The sequence below is a fragment of the Acinonyx jubatus genome, chromosome A1 (genome assembly GCF_027475565.1).
Source record: "Acinonyx jubatus isolate Ajub_Pintada_27869175 chromosome A1, VMU_Ajub_asm_v1.0, whole genome shotgun sequence".
NCBI lineage: Eukaryota > Metazoa > Chordata > Mammalia > Carnivora > Felidae > Acinonyx > Acinonyx jubatus.
Genome location: NC_069380.1, coordinates 11,869,386 through 11,885,464, shown reverse-complemented (window position 1 = coordinate 11,885,464; position 16,079 = coordinate 11,869,386). Strand labels below are relative to the sequence as shown.

The 16,079-nt window shown below is 43.2% G+C and overlaps 1 long non-coding RNA gene across 6 annotated transcripts in view; it reads right to left on the bottom strand.

The window, feature by feature from the left end:
- Positions 1 to 244: 244 nt before the first annotated feature.
- LOC113600914 (uncharacterized) overlaps positions 245 to 16,079 on the bottom strand; it is a 41,601-nt gene continuing 25,766 nt past the window's right edge. For 4 of the 6 annotated variants that reach the window (XR_008294929.1, XR_008294932.1, XR_003422022.2 and 1 more), the window contains 3 exons: positions 13,989 to 14,085; positions 10,762 to 11,276; positions 245 to 5,974 (listed from right to left, as the gene is read on the bottom strand). This is a non-coding gene — a long non-coding RNA (uncharacterized LOC113600914). The remainder of the gene's footprint in view (positions 5,975 to 10,761; positions 11,277 to 13,988; positions 14,086 to 16,079) is intronic. The other 2 variants (XR_008294930.1, XR_008294933.1) reach the window with 2 other exon arrangements.

Below are 16,079 nucleotides of genomic sequence, written 5' to 3'. Positions count from 1 at the left end.
CCACCCAGAAACCCCACGAGAATCATTACTAAAACTCAACTTAAAAAAAAAATCAGTTATAACGGGTTTTTTAGAATCCATTCCTTTAATAAAGAATAACATGTTTTTTTGATTATGTGGAGGAAACTTGAGGTTATGACTCTAAGACACTTAAACAAAAGGACCCACATGGCTTGCAGTTAAAGCCATGTGCTCATCACTCAGTGACAGACTCCCTGAAGTGCAGGGCTACACAGAAAGGAAAATGCTCTTTAAAAGCTACAACCATAAAATTAAAATCATGTTACAGCAGAAAGCATCTCATATGTGTGTTCCAATGTGCATACATAATCTGGAATGTGTATATATTGGCCTGATAAAATCTTCTGTTTCCCCTCATCTCTTTGGCAATTAAATATTTTCTGCTTTTCCGTCTTATATAGTATTCCCTAAATGCCAAACTTTAATAAGAGTGTAGGCATCCCTCATTTTTCCTTCACTAAGACATCCCTTTGCGTCTGTATCCCCAGAAACAAATAATTGGGGGCAACCTATTATTTTCTGACACATAGGATTCCATAATTAAACACAAGGACAAAGGTTCTGGGGAAGCCTGAAGGTTCGGTTCTTAAATTATCCCCCTCCTTGCTCATTCCCAGTCTTCTGACCCCGCTTCTGCTGTGATAGATTGTTAGAGTAATGGTCCCCAATGAATCACACCTGCCCGGGTCTATGTCCCTTTGGTATTCCCATTAAAAAAGTGGAACCTATTTCTCCACCTCTTGAATCTGAATGTCCTTAGGTCCTGCTTGGAACCAATAGAATGTGGCAAAAGTAGCACCGTACAAGTTCCAGGGCCCAGACTTCAAGACCGTGAGACCACTCTGCTGTGAAAAAGCCCACTCTAGTGTAGTGGAAGATAAGAGGTCACATCAAGGAGAACAGACACACCCCAGCCGATGGCCAGCATCAATTCCTGAGAGCGAGTGAGGCCATTATAGACCCTCCAGCCCCAAACTCTTACAACTCTTATTGCCAGACAAGCGACAGAACTGCCTAGATTTTCAACCCTAACAATCACGGGAAATAATAAATCATTGCTGTTTTAATAAAGCCATTGAATTTGGGGGTCATTTGTTATGCAGCAATTGATAGCTGATAGCTTCAAGAAACCATGTCTCATAAGAAGATTTCTACAAAAGGAAGAGAAATAACCATTATTTTCCCTCCTTCCTTTGATATACTGCCTCTACTGATTTGCACTATCCTCCTGCCTATATTCTGGAAACATGCCATTAAACATTCACTCCTGAGTGGGTCCTTTGCTCTGGCTTGTCTCTTGAATTATCAAAGGATTCCTCTTATGTTCACTCTTCTGCCCACTAACAAACGTTTAAGGGAGGGAGGGAGGAAGATGGCTTCACTTGAGCTCTCAGAAGGCAGAGGGAATACATTCAAACACCATTTTGTATATGCCCAATGTAAAGCCCTGGGTGGTAGGCACTGAATAAACATTTACTTAAAGATGACAACAAGCCGGGAACAGGGAAGGTCACATTAAAGACACTGAGTCGCATCTGACTTAGGACAAGCAAAGCATTGTGTACTTTATATTGCAGACCAAAATCCCTAAAATATAGGAACAGCCAGAGGCAGAAACGTGATTGGGCTGTATTGCTTTAAAGCTACAAGGAATACATTAAAAGGATTCTGCTATATTTTCAATAAATTCCCTTCACAAATATGTGGTATATTAGTAATCTGCCATAAGGGGGAAAACAAATCATAATAGCATCTCGATGTAGCAGGAAAGTACACGTATGGGAAAAGTGCCGGATGTTTCCTTCAGTGAGGAATGATGTACAGGCCTCCAATAATTCCCAGAGTTTGAGACATGTGCTGCAGAAACCCTGATCGGAACTAAAAATCTCCTGACTTTCTTTAATAAGATCACAAAGCAAAACGAACTCAAGTTCTGAAAGGATTCTTCTGAGAAAATCCAGGTATCACAATATAAGAGCCAAAGGTGCATAATTCCTACCTAAACGAACCAAAGGCTGCAGCAGTACCCGGTAAATAATTAGAAAAGTAAAAGGCAGGTAATTTTTGTTAAAATTATGGCCTTTGTTCCTTACCAGCCTGCTAAACTTGGAATGTTAAACAGAACAAAGAAGCCACACCAACATGGAAAACAATATTCAGATCTGGATCAGACCGCTGTTGAAATTGGCTTCATCCAGTTGAAACCAGCTCCTGGTCAGAAATGACCTGAGCTGGGAAGTTATCGTGGGTCTCATTTCCTAGCAGGGCCTTGTCTCCCGAGTGAGATTTGCTGTTATGATGTTACTGTGGCTGTTATTGGCTTGTTTTTTGGTTGGGCTAGGTTGTTTTTCTTTTAGTCGTTTTTAATGTTCAGAATTTCTTCTGTGCTGCTGCCAGATGTTAAACATTAGTTGGCTCCCCTACAGCCTATATTCTGAAAACAAATAAAATGAGGACGACCAGAGTTATAAAATAAATAAAATCCACAAAGCCAAGTTTATTGACTTGCCTGGCAAGGAAACACACACGAGTGAAGAAATTCGCTGAATAGCTGAGGGAGGAAAGTCAGGTTGTGTCACCTGGAAAGAGGGGTTCACGGTGATTAAAGGTTGAAAAACAGCACCTCAGAAATCAATCTACAGGTCTGTATCTGGTGGGTTCAAACAGATCCAACTGTTCATTGTTCAGGAAAGAATCTTTAGTTGGGTCCAATAGGGGGTTGGTTTGGGGTCCACGTCAGCTGGGTCGAATCAGTTGTGATAAAATACATTTAATCTTGGTATCTCCTAAGGTATGTGTCGCTAGAAGGGAAAATTTTTCCTTTCAAAATTCTCACCTGCTCCTCCTCTTTGGAAGCTCCAGACAGGACATGTTCGTGCAGAAAGTAATTTGTATCTCCTTATAGTCCTTAGCTCAGTGCTTTCGAATTCCATGGTCATCTTCAATAAAGGTTTGTAAAATGTGTATGTAAATGAATGACATCCACGTGCTCAGCTGGTCTTCACTGCTCTGCCCAACAGAGCAAGACCATAAGTGTGCAATTCTCTCTGCAGAGCAAATAGTAGCTGGCAAAACACGTCTGCTTGATGATATCAGATAATCATGACACCCAGAGTTCTGATGAGATTTTAGGGACATCACTTCACAAAAGTCAAAGAAACCTTTCAGAACGTGGCAGTAGATGGAGAAAAGAGGAGAGGGCGAGCAAGGGAGATAATGGAAGTTGGAAGGAAACAGGGGGGAAAAGGTAAGCTTGTGTATATTACTGCAGAGAAAATCAGGGACAGATTAAAGAAAAATCGTTTTAGGGGGGGAAATACGAGAGCTGAAGAAATCTGACCGAGCCGGGGGCATGTGTTAGCAGAAGGCCACAGAGAAATAGTGGCAGCTGGAGGAGCCTGCAAAGCTAAGCAAGTCCGTTTTTGCCGAGTCCGGGCAGGAAAATGCTGTTGGCTAAAGCAGAAAATAAAGTGATTTTTTTCCCCAGCTGATGCTTCTCTGGGATCCTGCCAAAGCTCTACCCTACAGAACTAGAAACTGAATAAATAGACTAATTTATTCAGAAGATGTGTCTCTTAGTTCTCTTCCCAGAATGGTGTCAAACCTGCCCAGGATACCAGAAATTTCTGTGAATTTGGATGACAAGGCATTAGCCAGCATGTTTCTCCTCATCCCACAACACCTGCTCCTGAAAAGGAAGCATTTGCTCCTTGCATGCAAATCATTTTTTATAAACAAGGCATCTAATGAGCATTTGATGAAAGTCCCCTAGAGCAGGTAAGACCTACATTGGACACGAGCTCAGAAACGAAGAAGAAACTCATTATTTACAAGCCCAGAGCTAAGCATTTGCTATAGAACAACTATCTCTGGCCTTTTCTTTGGGCATAATTAATAATTCTCCAAAATCCTCTGTGAATATTTGCCCAGCTGTGGTACTCAGAGACTTGACTGTATGTTCAGAGTCAGTGTTCGAGCTGTGAAAACCTTAGAGATCATCTAGTTAAATGCCTTCTCTCCAGAGAGGAAATTGCAGCCCCGAGGGGTGAGTGAGTTACTCAAGATTACACAGCTAATTAGGAAAAGTTCTTCAATTCTCAGTGTGCTTCTCACAGCACTATGACACACACCTCCGTAATTTGTCACCCACACCCCTCTCCTCCACCTTCACCGTACCCTTACCACCCAACAATGCACTGGGCTGCCATTGCAGAAGACCTGGCCGACAGTGGTTTGAACCATAATGACGATCACTGTTTTCTTGGTGAGAGGCTGGAGGTAGATGGTCCCAGGGTTTGTTCTGAAGCTTAACAATGCAGTCAAAAGCCCAGGCTTTTCTCACCCTGTTTGGGCATCTGCAGTGTGTGGACCTCTCATCCTTGAACATGTGACTTCATGGTGACAAGATGGCTTCCACAGTTCCAGATATCACACAGCCATACCAGCACCCAAATAGGAAAGAAAGGGATAGACAGAAAAGAGCTTTGTTTTTATCAGGAGGAAAATCTTCCCCCAAAGTAAGATTTCCCTTTATGTCTCCTTGGCCAGAACTAGGTCACCTTGGTCACCACCAGCTGCAAGGAAGCCTGGGAAGGAAAGTTATCTAGCAAACAGTAACAGAAGTGACATGATTGCCTTAAACCAATAATGGCACATTATAATCTTTAACAAAATCGGGACTCTACAACACCAAAGAAGAAAGGGATTGTAGTTGCTAGGTAGGTATATTAGTTCACTTTTTTTAAATTATTTTTTTAAATTACATCCAAGTTAGTTAACATATAGCATAATAAAGATTTCAGGAATAGAATTTAGTGATTCATCACTTATACATAACACCTAGGGCTCATCCCAACAAGTGTCCTCCTTAATACCCCTCACCCCTTTAGCCCATTGCCCCCACCCAACACCCCTCCAGCAACCCTCAGTTTGTTCTCTGTATCTAAGAGTCTCTTGATTTGTCTCCCTCCCTGTTTTTCTATTATTTTTGCCTCCCTTCCTTTATGTTCATCTGTTTTGTATCTTAAATTCCACATATGAGTGAAGTCATGTGATACTTGTCTTTCTCTGACTGACTTATTTCCCTTAGCGTAATACACTCTAGTTCCATCCACATCGTTGCAAATGGCAAGATTTTGTTCTTTTTGGTTGCCGAGCCCTCCTCTAAAACTCAGGGGCTTAAAACAGCAATATTTTGCTGTTTCTCGTGTGTTTGGAGGTTAGCTGACCCACCCGATAGTTCTGATGATCTCTGCTGAATGTGCTCACATAACTGGATCTCTGCCACACCTGGATTGATCCAGGCTGTGCCCCACATGCCTCTCCTCCTAGGACCAACAGGCCACTGAGGAAAATTCTTCTCATGGCAATGCTGAGGCGGAAATGCAAGCGGAGTCACACAGAGCCTCCTAAGGTTGAGGCTGGGAACGGGGACATTGTCACTTCCCTTCTGCCCCATTCTATTATCCGAAGCTAGTCAATGGGCCAAACCCAAAGTCAGAGATGATGAAATATATTAGTGGGAGGAGCCGCAAGGGCACCAGGCACAGAGTGTGGGTACAAGGAAAAGCAAAGTATTGGGGTGAATTATGCAACCTAACTCAACAAGCAACCCACACCATATGCCAAAGCCCTTTTCATTCGCTCCCCTCCCCAAAACCCACTCACTTCCCTTATGCTTCCTTCTGTGCCCCTTTGTGCAATAGATTGAATGCGTGTTTCAACACGTTTCCTATGTTGAAACCTAATCCCTGATGTGATAGTATTTGGAGGTGGGGCCTTGGAGAGGTCATGAGGGTGGAGCCCTAATGGGATTAGCGCCCTTATAAAAAGACCCCACAGCGTTCTCTCACCCCTTCGGCCATGTGAGGACCCAGCCAGAAGACAGACACAGGAAGTGCATTCTCACCAGACGCTGAATCTGGCAGCTCTGTGAACTTGGACTTCACAGCCTCTAGAAATGTGAGGAATAAATAAATGTTGTATGTAGCACTCCCCTGGGAGGCTGGCGGGGGGGGGGGTAATTATGTCAGACCATAAAGGGACTAGCACGCTCCCCACCACCTCTGTTGACATTTTCACCCCATTGTTCACAACGGGGTGAGAGTGGAAATCCTCGGCGGAAAGGAGATGGGTGTGGGGTACAATCAGCAGTCAGCAGAGTGTTATATCAGACTTGCATCAGAGGCTCCAGCAGCACTGGGGTCAGCCTCCTCAGATGTGCAGAGGACAAGGGTCACCTCAGTGCTCAGTTCACTCCAGACTTGGAACTGCTCTGGTTTTTCTGGTGTGGGCACAATAGAACCTGCCAGAGGTCTCGGGAATTTCATGTGACTGTACCTAACGGCAAAGGGCCACTGGAGGCTTTTCAAAACCTAGTCCTTGTTTATCTTAAGGCACTTAGGCTGCCGTCCCAGGGCTGAGAGGCATTCCGGAAGCTTTGGATTACGTTCACCCTCCATTCCTTTCTCACTGTGCACTTGAGCTGAGAAGAACGCTCAGGAGAAAGATGTCTGTTGCTCGTTTTGCGGGTTTTATTCTCCTAAAAACAAACTGATAACGGAATGCAAGCTGCCTGCCACTTGTTTACTTGCGAATTTACAAAGGCTTGTTTTCTAATGAATACATTAGTTGTGCGTGTCTGTGTTTTCAGCGGACATGGTGAAAATTCACTGAGGCAGACCCTGAGAGAGGGCCTCATGCTTCATGTGGCATCTCAGGTGCAAGATCCTGAATTCCCAGTGGGCCCCACCCATCAGCTGGCTTGACCAGCCTAGTTCAAGTCACTCCTTTCCCCTTCATTATGATCAGCTTTTCTTAACATAACCTCGTGTCCACGGCTACCCAAGGGAACAAGGTCCCTTGGGACCTGGTCACAAGCCCCAAACACAGGCTTGCCTCCAACCAGCAACTCAGTGGCAGGTGGATGTATACCCTGGGGAACCATCTGGAATTTTTTCTGTCCCACTTCCTTTTGGAGTCAAGGGGTGGCCTCTGATGCCAATTGCTTGGAACTGCATCTGAATGGAGGTTGGCTGGCTGTTTGAGTAAAGGGAGAAGAGACAGTGAGTCTGTCCTGAAGAAGCTCTCCATGGGGGACCAGACCTGGATGCTAAGCCCAGCTCCTTCTGTGACAGGCGGTGAGACCTTGAATAGGTCACTTACCCTCTCTGAGCCTCTGTCTCTTCATTATCATGTGCATTTCCAATCAAGGAAAAAGTCCTCAACACTCATTTTTCACGTGGTTGGGCAGGTGAGCGGTGTCTTAGGATGTCAGCCACGCAAAGGCCTTCACTCTGTGGAGTTTAACACAGCTCTGAGGAGCAGTGCTGTGCTTTAGTGCCTCCAAAATCAGGAGCTCTCGACACCTACTTGTGCTTATCAGAATTCCTTTTATTCTTTTGTGGAGAAAGCAAGACAAAGTCTATGAGTAGTCAAGAGATTCTGAAATAATCTTGTTGGCAAACACGTCAGTAAAATCTGTCACTAGTTTCTTCTCAAAGCTGGCACTATTGTGGGACATCTCATGGAGGCTCGAAAGAGGGAAGCATTGAGAAAGACTGACAGGGTCCTCAGGGGGAGCTTTGTGTTCGTTAGATGGGCTTGCGCCATGAACAGCAAAACACGAGATGCTAAGTTCAGCTAGTAGCATTCTGTGTGCTCTGAAAACCAGCATGGTGCTATGAACTGAATTGTGCCTCTCCAAAATTCCTATGTTGACATCTTAATCCCCAGCAGATGGTATGTGGAGGAGGGGGCTTTGGAAAGTTATAGGTTTAAATTATTTTGATGTTTATTTTTTTACTTTTTGAGAGGGAGAGACAGAGTGCGAGTGGGGGAAAGGGGCAGAGAGAGAGGGAGACACAGAATCCAAAGCAGGGTCCAGGCTCCCAGCTGTCAGCACAGAGCCTGATGTGGGGCTCGAACCCATGAGATCATGTAAGATTATGACCTGAGCTGAAGTTGGATGCTCAACCAACCTAGCAACCCAGGTGCGCCTGGAAAGTGATAGGTTTAAATGAGTCATGAGGTGGAACCTTCACGATGGGATTATAAGAAGAGTCCCCAGAGTGCCTGCTTTTCTTTTTCTCCTCCACCCTCCCACCCCCAGCCAGGTGGCCAGGACACAATGAAAAGTTCTACAAGCCAGGAAAAGAGACTTCGCTGGGGGAACTGAGTTGGTCAGCACCTTAATCTTGGACTCTGCAGCCTCCAGAAGAGTAAGAAAATATTAAGTCACTCAGTCTATAGTATTTTTATTATGACCACCCAAACTGACCAAGAGAAACCGTATTATGTGGTAGCAGGGCACATGAGGACAGGAAAAGCTCCACTGAGGAAGGGATTTTGAGCTGGTCTCTGGAAGATGAGATATAGCTGGGCATGCAGAGATATGAGAGAAGACATTCCAAGAAGATAAATGGAAAGCGCAAAGGTCCTGGGGCTTCGGGGATGATCCGGATGTTTTGGAAAAACAAAAAGCAGGCTGAGTGGCTGGAGCATAGAGAGCAAGGGAAGAGTATTACAAGAGCTAGATCATGTAGGCCTAAAGGCAGAGCATTTCTGGAAAGATATTCAAGAAACTATTCATAGTAGTTAGTTCTGGAGGGTAGGACTGGGGTCGGTCAGGACACACACACCTTTATTTTTTACCATCTACTTTCCTAACCATTTAAATTTTTATTTTGAGGATATATTAAATCTTTAATAAAGAAATGTTTATCCTGTATGCTCAAATATAAGGTGACCACAATATCAGACGATCTTGCTTTCTAAGAAAAATATCTTTAAAAAGTGTTTTGGCCAACTCAAGCACATAACTTTTAAGGATATAGCAAAAATAGTCAAATGTCTGTTTAAAATATTAAGTGCATTACTTATACACATACTTTTTAAGATACTGCTTTTTCTAACCTCTTCTTCATAGAACAACTTCATTCAAACTTTTTTGTCTTGATCATCAGGGTTAGCATCTATCAGATTACTTTCAAGTCATATAAGAGAATCTTCCAAATAGATAATATTTACTTTATAGTATTTTTCAGGTAATGTCTCCCAAATTTTAACTAGCCATTCACACTGTTAGGAGCGTTGTGTGTTTTGTTTTGTTTTGTTTGCCTCATAGGTGCATATAGTAGGCAAAATAATGCACACCCCCTAATAACGTCTACATCCTATTCCCAGAACTTGTGAATATGTTGGGTTACATGTCAAAGGGAAAATTAAGGTTGCTAGTCAGCTGACCTTAAAATAAGATTGTGTAATCTGTTCTTAGAGAATTTTCAGTCTCAGGAGGAAGGCAAAATTGCCTCTGTATGACCATACAGGATATTAACATACTGAAGTACCTTCAGATAGTTGTGAAATTGTTCTGTCCCCTTCCTTTCTAACTCAGCTGCTCAGCCTCTCCCTCCAGACACCCTACACATGCATGCACACACACATACACACACATGCACACACGTACTCACACACCGCCCCCCCCCCCCCCCCCGCCATGATCTAAAGGATTTCCCTTATGGCACAAAAAAGCACTTCTGGAATCATGCTCAGTCACTCATCCAGATTGATCTGTGTTGGTGTCTTTGTTAAGTATTTTTGAAATCACCCTTGGAAACACAAAAATAATTTGGAGTATAGAGTTCAAAGGGGGAATACGAATAATTACTGACTCATCTGCAAGTTGGGGCAAAGCTAGCCTCCCCCAGCTAATCTTCCAGTAAGTTACATTTGAAGCACTTCCTGAGTAAAATAAGGTCCCCTTCTTAGAGTGGAACAGCTCCTCAACTGCTCGAGGCTTCCAGGCGCACATGCATGTAACATCACACACACACACACACACACACACACACACACTTTCTTGTGGAAAGCCCTGGCTTTGTCCTGACAGACCTTCACATCTAACGATTAGGCAACATGGTAAATACTCCAGTGTATTATGTACATGTTCCTTCCCATCACGCAGAATTGATTTTTCCCCCACCTCTTCTGGTCCAAACTTATACCACAGTACACACTATTGCTCCCTCTAGACTTTAGTGTGCACGGTGAGGTTGAAGATTGGATCTCATTCATCTCTGTATTTCCTGCACTAGCTTAGTGCCTGGCACCAAGTAGGATGCACAAGATGGCTCTGGATTTGGGGACAGGTGGAAGGAGTAAAAGAACGAATTGCTAAAAGGTTAATCCTCTAGGATGCCAACAGTCACAGGGCAGAAGGAGGAGGGTCATCGAAGGGGACCAAGAAGAAATGGGGAGAGGAACAGGAGGATGAGGACATGGGATGACAGACAGACCAAGAGAGAGGAGCCAGGGACTAAGGCCTTTGGAGGAGCAAGCTGCAAGGGGGAGACAGTGTCCCACGTCCAACACAACAGGGATGTCCTTCAGGTGGACGGCCGAAAATAGGACAAGGATCTGGCATTTAGGAAGTCACAATAGACCTCGGGAAGAGCAGTTTGGTGATTACTTGGGGAGGAGAGCAAGGATGTAGATTGCAATGAGAAGAAGAGAAAATGTGGGGCCAGACAGCATAGCCAGTGCGAGCAGCACCAGTCTTTCTAAACGTCTGGTGATAGAGGAGGGAAATCAGTCAACAGAAGGGAAGGAAATGTTAAGGGACACAATTTCTTCAAACTAGGGGACACCTGAATGTGTGCTGTGGTGCTCATACACACAGCCCTGGACTGTGGCTTCTGGAAGACGGTCAGGACTGGGGTAGAATCTGCCCCTGGGAACCACACAAACCTGGCCTGTGTTTGGGGGTTCAGAATCACAAATTCTGTCTTGTTGGTCCCCAGGTCAGATGAGCATGTTTCTGAGCTCCTGGCCACCTGTTCCAGCACCCTTGTGAAAAAAGCAGAAGATGACATAACACAGGAGACCTCCTGCAGCCACACTGATGGGTCTCTCGTCAAGCGTTCCCCTTGATCAGGATGGTTATGAGACTTCCATGCTTCAGCTCTGCTTGTGTTTCTGCCCTGAGAGAACTGGAGCAATACTGCCTTACTTCTGAATCATGCTTCATTTATGGTTGTGATAAAAGCAATTTTTCAATCCACTAGAGCAAAATACTTCTTTTTAAAAATCTTTCTTTTTGGATCCTTTGGCTCTTTGGAACTTTAGAAAGTTCCTGGTGAGCGTGTGCTCCATCTGGAGGCACGAAACACAGTGATAAACTTGTGACGGGGAGGCGCAGTGAGCGAGGCGTATACCATGTGCTCCGTCTTATGCTCCTTGGCTGATGAACCTCCTGCCTTTGAGGAAATACTTCAGTCAGTTTTCTCCAAACAGCCTAGAATTAGTCATTTCTTACCATTTAGGATGATATACTATTAAAGCAATCTCCTAAGTGATTACAGAAATTATTCAGATAGAACCTCTGTGATAACACTTTATAGGCATGTTACTTAGCAACTGAAGGATGCACGCATTCTGAAAAATTAAGATGGAAAAAGTAAGGATACATATTTCATTCAAAACTAGTTTTACAATGATCCATAAAAACAACCAGAAAATCACTATAATGAATCAGGTAATGACGTCAAGATCAACTTTAGTTATGTACTTAGACATCGTGCCCAGGTTCTTAAACAAGCATTAGTAGCAAGATGAACATCAGTCTCATCTTTCATGGCACACCTGTCCATGATGGGCCAGAGCCACAGCTCTTTGACGTATAATCAAAGGTGAAGTCTCCAGTCACCCCCCTGAGTCTTCCCAGCATCCTCATGTCAGACCCCTCTGTTCCTCAGTTCTGCTCTTTCCACTGTTAAACACCACCATCACTGCCTTCTACCACCACTGAGGTGGTGCCTCACCACTGCCTCACCGTAATGTACATGTTCCAGGTTCTGTGGGGTGGGGACCGGATAGCACCTTTGGTTGGGGACCAAGGCTATGGTTGGCCCTGTTGCCCTGGGCCAACAGGGAAATAAGAGTACTAAGTGAGGCATACATATTATATTTGATAGATAAACAACTCAATGCCCATATTTCACTCATAGGAGACTAGGAATGTCATAAATGCAGGTATGTATATATGTTTGTGTCTGTGTGGATATAATAGATTAAAACCCCTCCCTGTGCTAAACATTGCACTAGATGCCTTTTACTCTGATCCTCTCAATGGCCCAGCAAAGCAAGCAACTACAACTATATTTAAAAATTTTTGCTTTGAAATAATTGTCGATTCACAGGAGGTACAGAGAAATGTACAGGGAAGTTCCAAATACCCTCCCCCCTTGCCCATTGTTAACATATTACACAACTTCACAGTATCAAAATCAAGAAACTGATATTGGTACAATCCATAAGCCTCATTCTGGTTTCCCAGCTACACATCCACTGACCATACAGAAACCCAAAATTCCACTGTGGACCACCAGTTCGAGTAGGGCCTTATAGAGATCAGAGTTAGAAGGAGTTGAACCCACCCAACAGTAGGGCCAAGGGAATGGTGGACCCATTTGGCAGCTGTATCTCTAACTCAAGATGTACTGTACAATGGACATAGGTACACAGAGAAAGTAGCAAAAGCTGTCCACTAGCTTCCTAATCTGTGAAGTGAAGGCTGTTTTGGTAGGAAGAACCAAGTAGAAACCCCAGGAATTATCCTCTCCCCCCTAAGATTCTCTCTCATTCAAGAGAGTAAAGCAGAAGCAAAGCATCTCCAGGGGATGACAAAGGCCAGTGTTACCATCAAAGATGTGAGAGACAAAGGGATGGTGATTCTTACCACATCCCTAAGTACTCACACTTTTGGCTACAGCAAAGGTCAGATGGGTCATGAAGAATTACTATACATTATGGCAAACTTCAGATGAGGTGATGACAAACACATCTTAGGTCCACTTTGTATCTTTGCTGTCAGGGCCAATACTTACCTTTAGCCCACCCCTTAATCCCAAGACTCTATCTATCTATCTATCTATCCATTATCTATCTGTCTATCTATCTGTCACCTATCTAATATGCATGCATGTATATAGTTTGGAGGGGTCATGATAATCTCAATAGCTCACAAAACATCATGCTGATCCATTATACTGATGGTAATTTGCTAATTGGTCTTCTGAGCAGGTCATATCAAACACCCTTTATGTCTAATTAAGGCACCCACATGCCAGAGGTTGGAGACAGTCCTCGTGAAAGTTTATGTGGACCTGCAATACTGAAGTTTCCAGGAATTCAGCAAAGTAGAGTGGAGTGTGTGGGGATTTCCCTTTAAAGTGAGAACCAAGTCACTTCCCCTTGTATCGTGTACCACAAAGAAAGAAACATGGTACTTGGTGGCCCTCTTTTGCCTTTGAAGTAATATATACCATCCTGAGGTATGTGCTGCTATAGTTCACTTACCAAGGATCTCATAGGCTTCTAGTTTTGAGTGGAGCAGAAAATAAGACAGGGTTCTTCAGCGCGTTCAGGCTGTGATGCAAGCTGTCCCTGCCACTTAGCTCTCATTATCAACAGACCCAAAGGAAGAAAGTGTTAATGGAGCCCATCAGCATGGCTGGCAAACCTCAGTGCACTCCTCAGCTGACAACTATACTCCATTCTTAAAAGCAGACCGTGGCTGGCTCCTGGCCTCTGGTAGAGGCTTTACACATCACCAAAGGATACCAAGTTGACTGTGCAAGCCGACTGTTCATCATGTATTGAGTATCCATCATGAATTGAACCCGCCAAACTACCAAATTGGACATGCATGGCAACATTCCATTACACATTGGAAGTGGCATACATGAGAGCAAGACCACGTAGGTCTGGAGAGTTCAGGCAAACTACCAACAGCTGGCTCTGGTTCCCGTGGCTCCTGTTCCCACTTCTTTACCACCTCTTCCTGAACCCACTCCCATGGCCTCTGAGTGAGTTTACTATGTCCAGTTATCAGAAGAAGGTAAAGCACAGACCTTGTCTACAGATGAATCTGTGTGATATGCTGGCACCAGCCAGAAGTGGATGCCTACCTTACTACTTCACACTCAGGAATGGTCCTGAAAGGCAGTGGTGAAGGAAATGATCCTGGGAGGCAAACTTCAAGTGGAACATCTGGTCATCCACTTCCTGTGGAAGGAGAAATGGCCTGGGAGACAAATCTACAATGATTCATAAGCAATGGCTAGTGGTGTGGTTGCTTGCTCAGAGACTTGGAGAATTGGTGACAAGTCTGGGGTAGAGATGTGTGGATGGATCTTACAGAGTGATTATAGGGCATGAAGATGTTTATGGCCCATGCACATGTCTTCCAGAGACATCGTGGCAGAGGACATTCTAGAAAGGTGAAAAAGAGTGCCAATTCTCTGCATGTCGGTCAGCTGCCCCAGGGCTTGCTCCATAGAAGCTACATAACACAGTGTTCCTTTCCACAAGTCTTACCTGGCTACCACAAACCCTGGGTACCAAACTTGCTAAAAGCAGAGGCCAAACACTGAGCCCGCAGTACGGTGTCATCGCCTGGAGTAACCAGTCAGTGCCGTAGAGGGCTAGCATATGTCCTCACACAAAGAGACACGCACAAAGGGCATGGATTTGACTCCCCCTTGCTCAGCACTTCCACTAGTACCCCACTTTTAGATAGGCAGAGCACTTCATCCATTCTCTAATGTTCTTTATCTTGAAAGGTATAAATACTGTAGCCCAAGTATTTTTAAAAGAATTGCCTTTTGCCTCTATTTTTTAACAATTATTGCTACAAGACAAAATGCCCCCAAATGCATCGTCTCTATTATTATTTTCAAGGCTTTGCCAAATGAAGGTGTTCCAACATCAGACCTTCTGAATTCATTCCGTTCCAATACAGAATATAAGTTTTTAATAAAGTAAAAGTTCTATCAAGAAATTCTTCCTGCAATTTAATGTACTCCAAGGTGCAATTATAATAATTCAAAATTAAATTTTAAATTTAGTTTGTTCTAATATTGTTTAACTTGTTCTGCTTTTCCCTTGCCTTTTATAGAGATAATTTTAATGCTTTCCTCTTCACAAGCTCTTTTCTCAATTATTAAAATTCACCAAAAGCTTCAAATCTGAAGTTTTGACGTTTCCTCCTTTGAATGTACTAATTAAAAAAAAATCCCAACTGATTTTGAACAAAATACAACCAAAATTTGTCAGAATCTTTTATAGAACGTTCAATGCCCTACGTTGATTTACAAAGTCCTTCTTCAAAGGCACGTGCGTACCTAAACTACAGCTCATAGTTGGCAGCAAGGAGAGAAAGCATGTTCTACCATCTAAAATATGCTTTGTATTCATCAAATTCATTATGTTTTGATAAATACAAAAAAATACTTCATCACAAAAATTTTGTCACTCTGTTGTAACAACTGTGATAATGTGTAAATATTTGTAAATTTTGACAATTACAGTTTCTGTTTTGATCAGTAAAATATTGCAGCTTGGTTGGACAGAATTATAAATTATATGTGCATCACAATCAACCACAAGTACATTTATGTTCCTTAAGCTTCCTAACTTACCAAAAAGCATTGTTTGTACAATACTTGGTCCCACCATCGTAAAAATCAAAATTTTATCTCTAACGTTAACCTTATTTATAATAGCATTTGCAATAACGTTCCCTTCAACAGAACGAACTGCTGCAAGCTTCATTTTGATCCTATGAAGCGTTTGGAAAAAACGCAAACATTGTTGGAATTAAATGGCTTCTATTGGAAGGCTCTTGTGCCATTAACACAAATCAGCCTTCACTATCGATGAAGTTCCTCTGGTAATGGCATGAAGACATTAGCAAATGTCTTTTCATATATGAGCAAAAAAATTGGGGATTCAAAATGAGCAAAATTAACCTAGAACAACCATTTTTTGATCTAAACGAAAAGTCATCATTGCCGGAGTGATGTGTCAAAGCACCTTCTGCCACTGCAGGTATTAAATTGTCATCCTTAAGCATGGTCTTCTTAAAATAACGACTCCTTTGTGAAGCAGATGCTGATGCTTCTTCATGAGGTTTGTATCTTCTGGTTTTCACATGGTCAGTAATATCACGGTGGGCCTGGTGGTGGGTGGGGAATATTGCCAAACATTTTAGGGCAAGT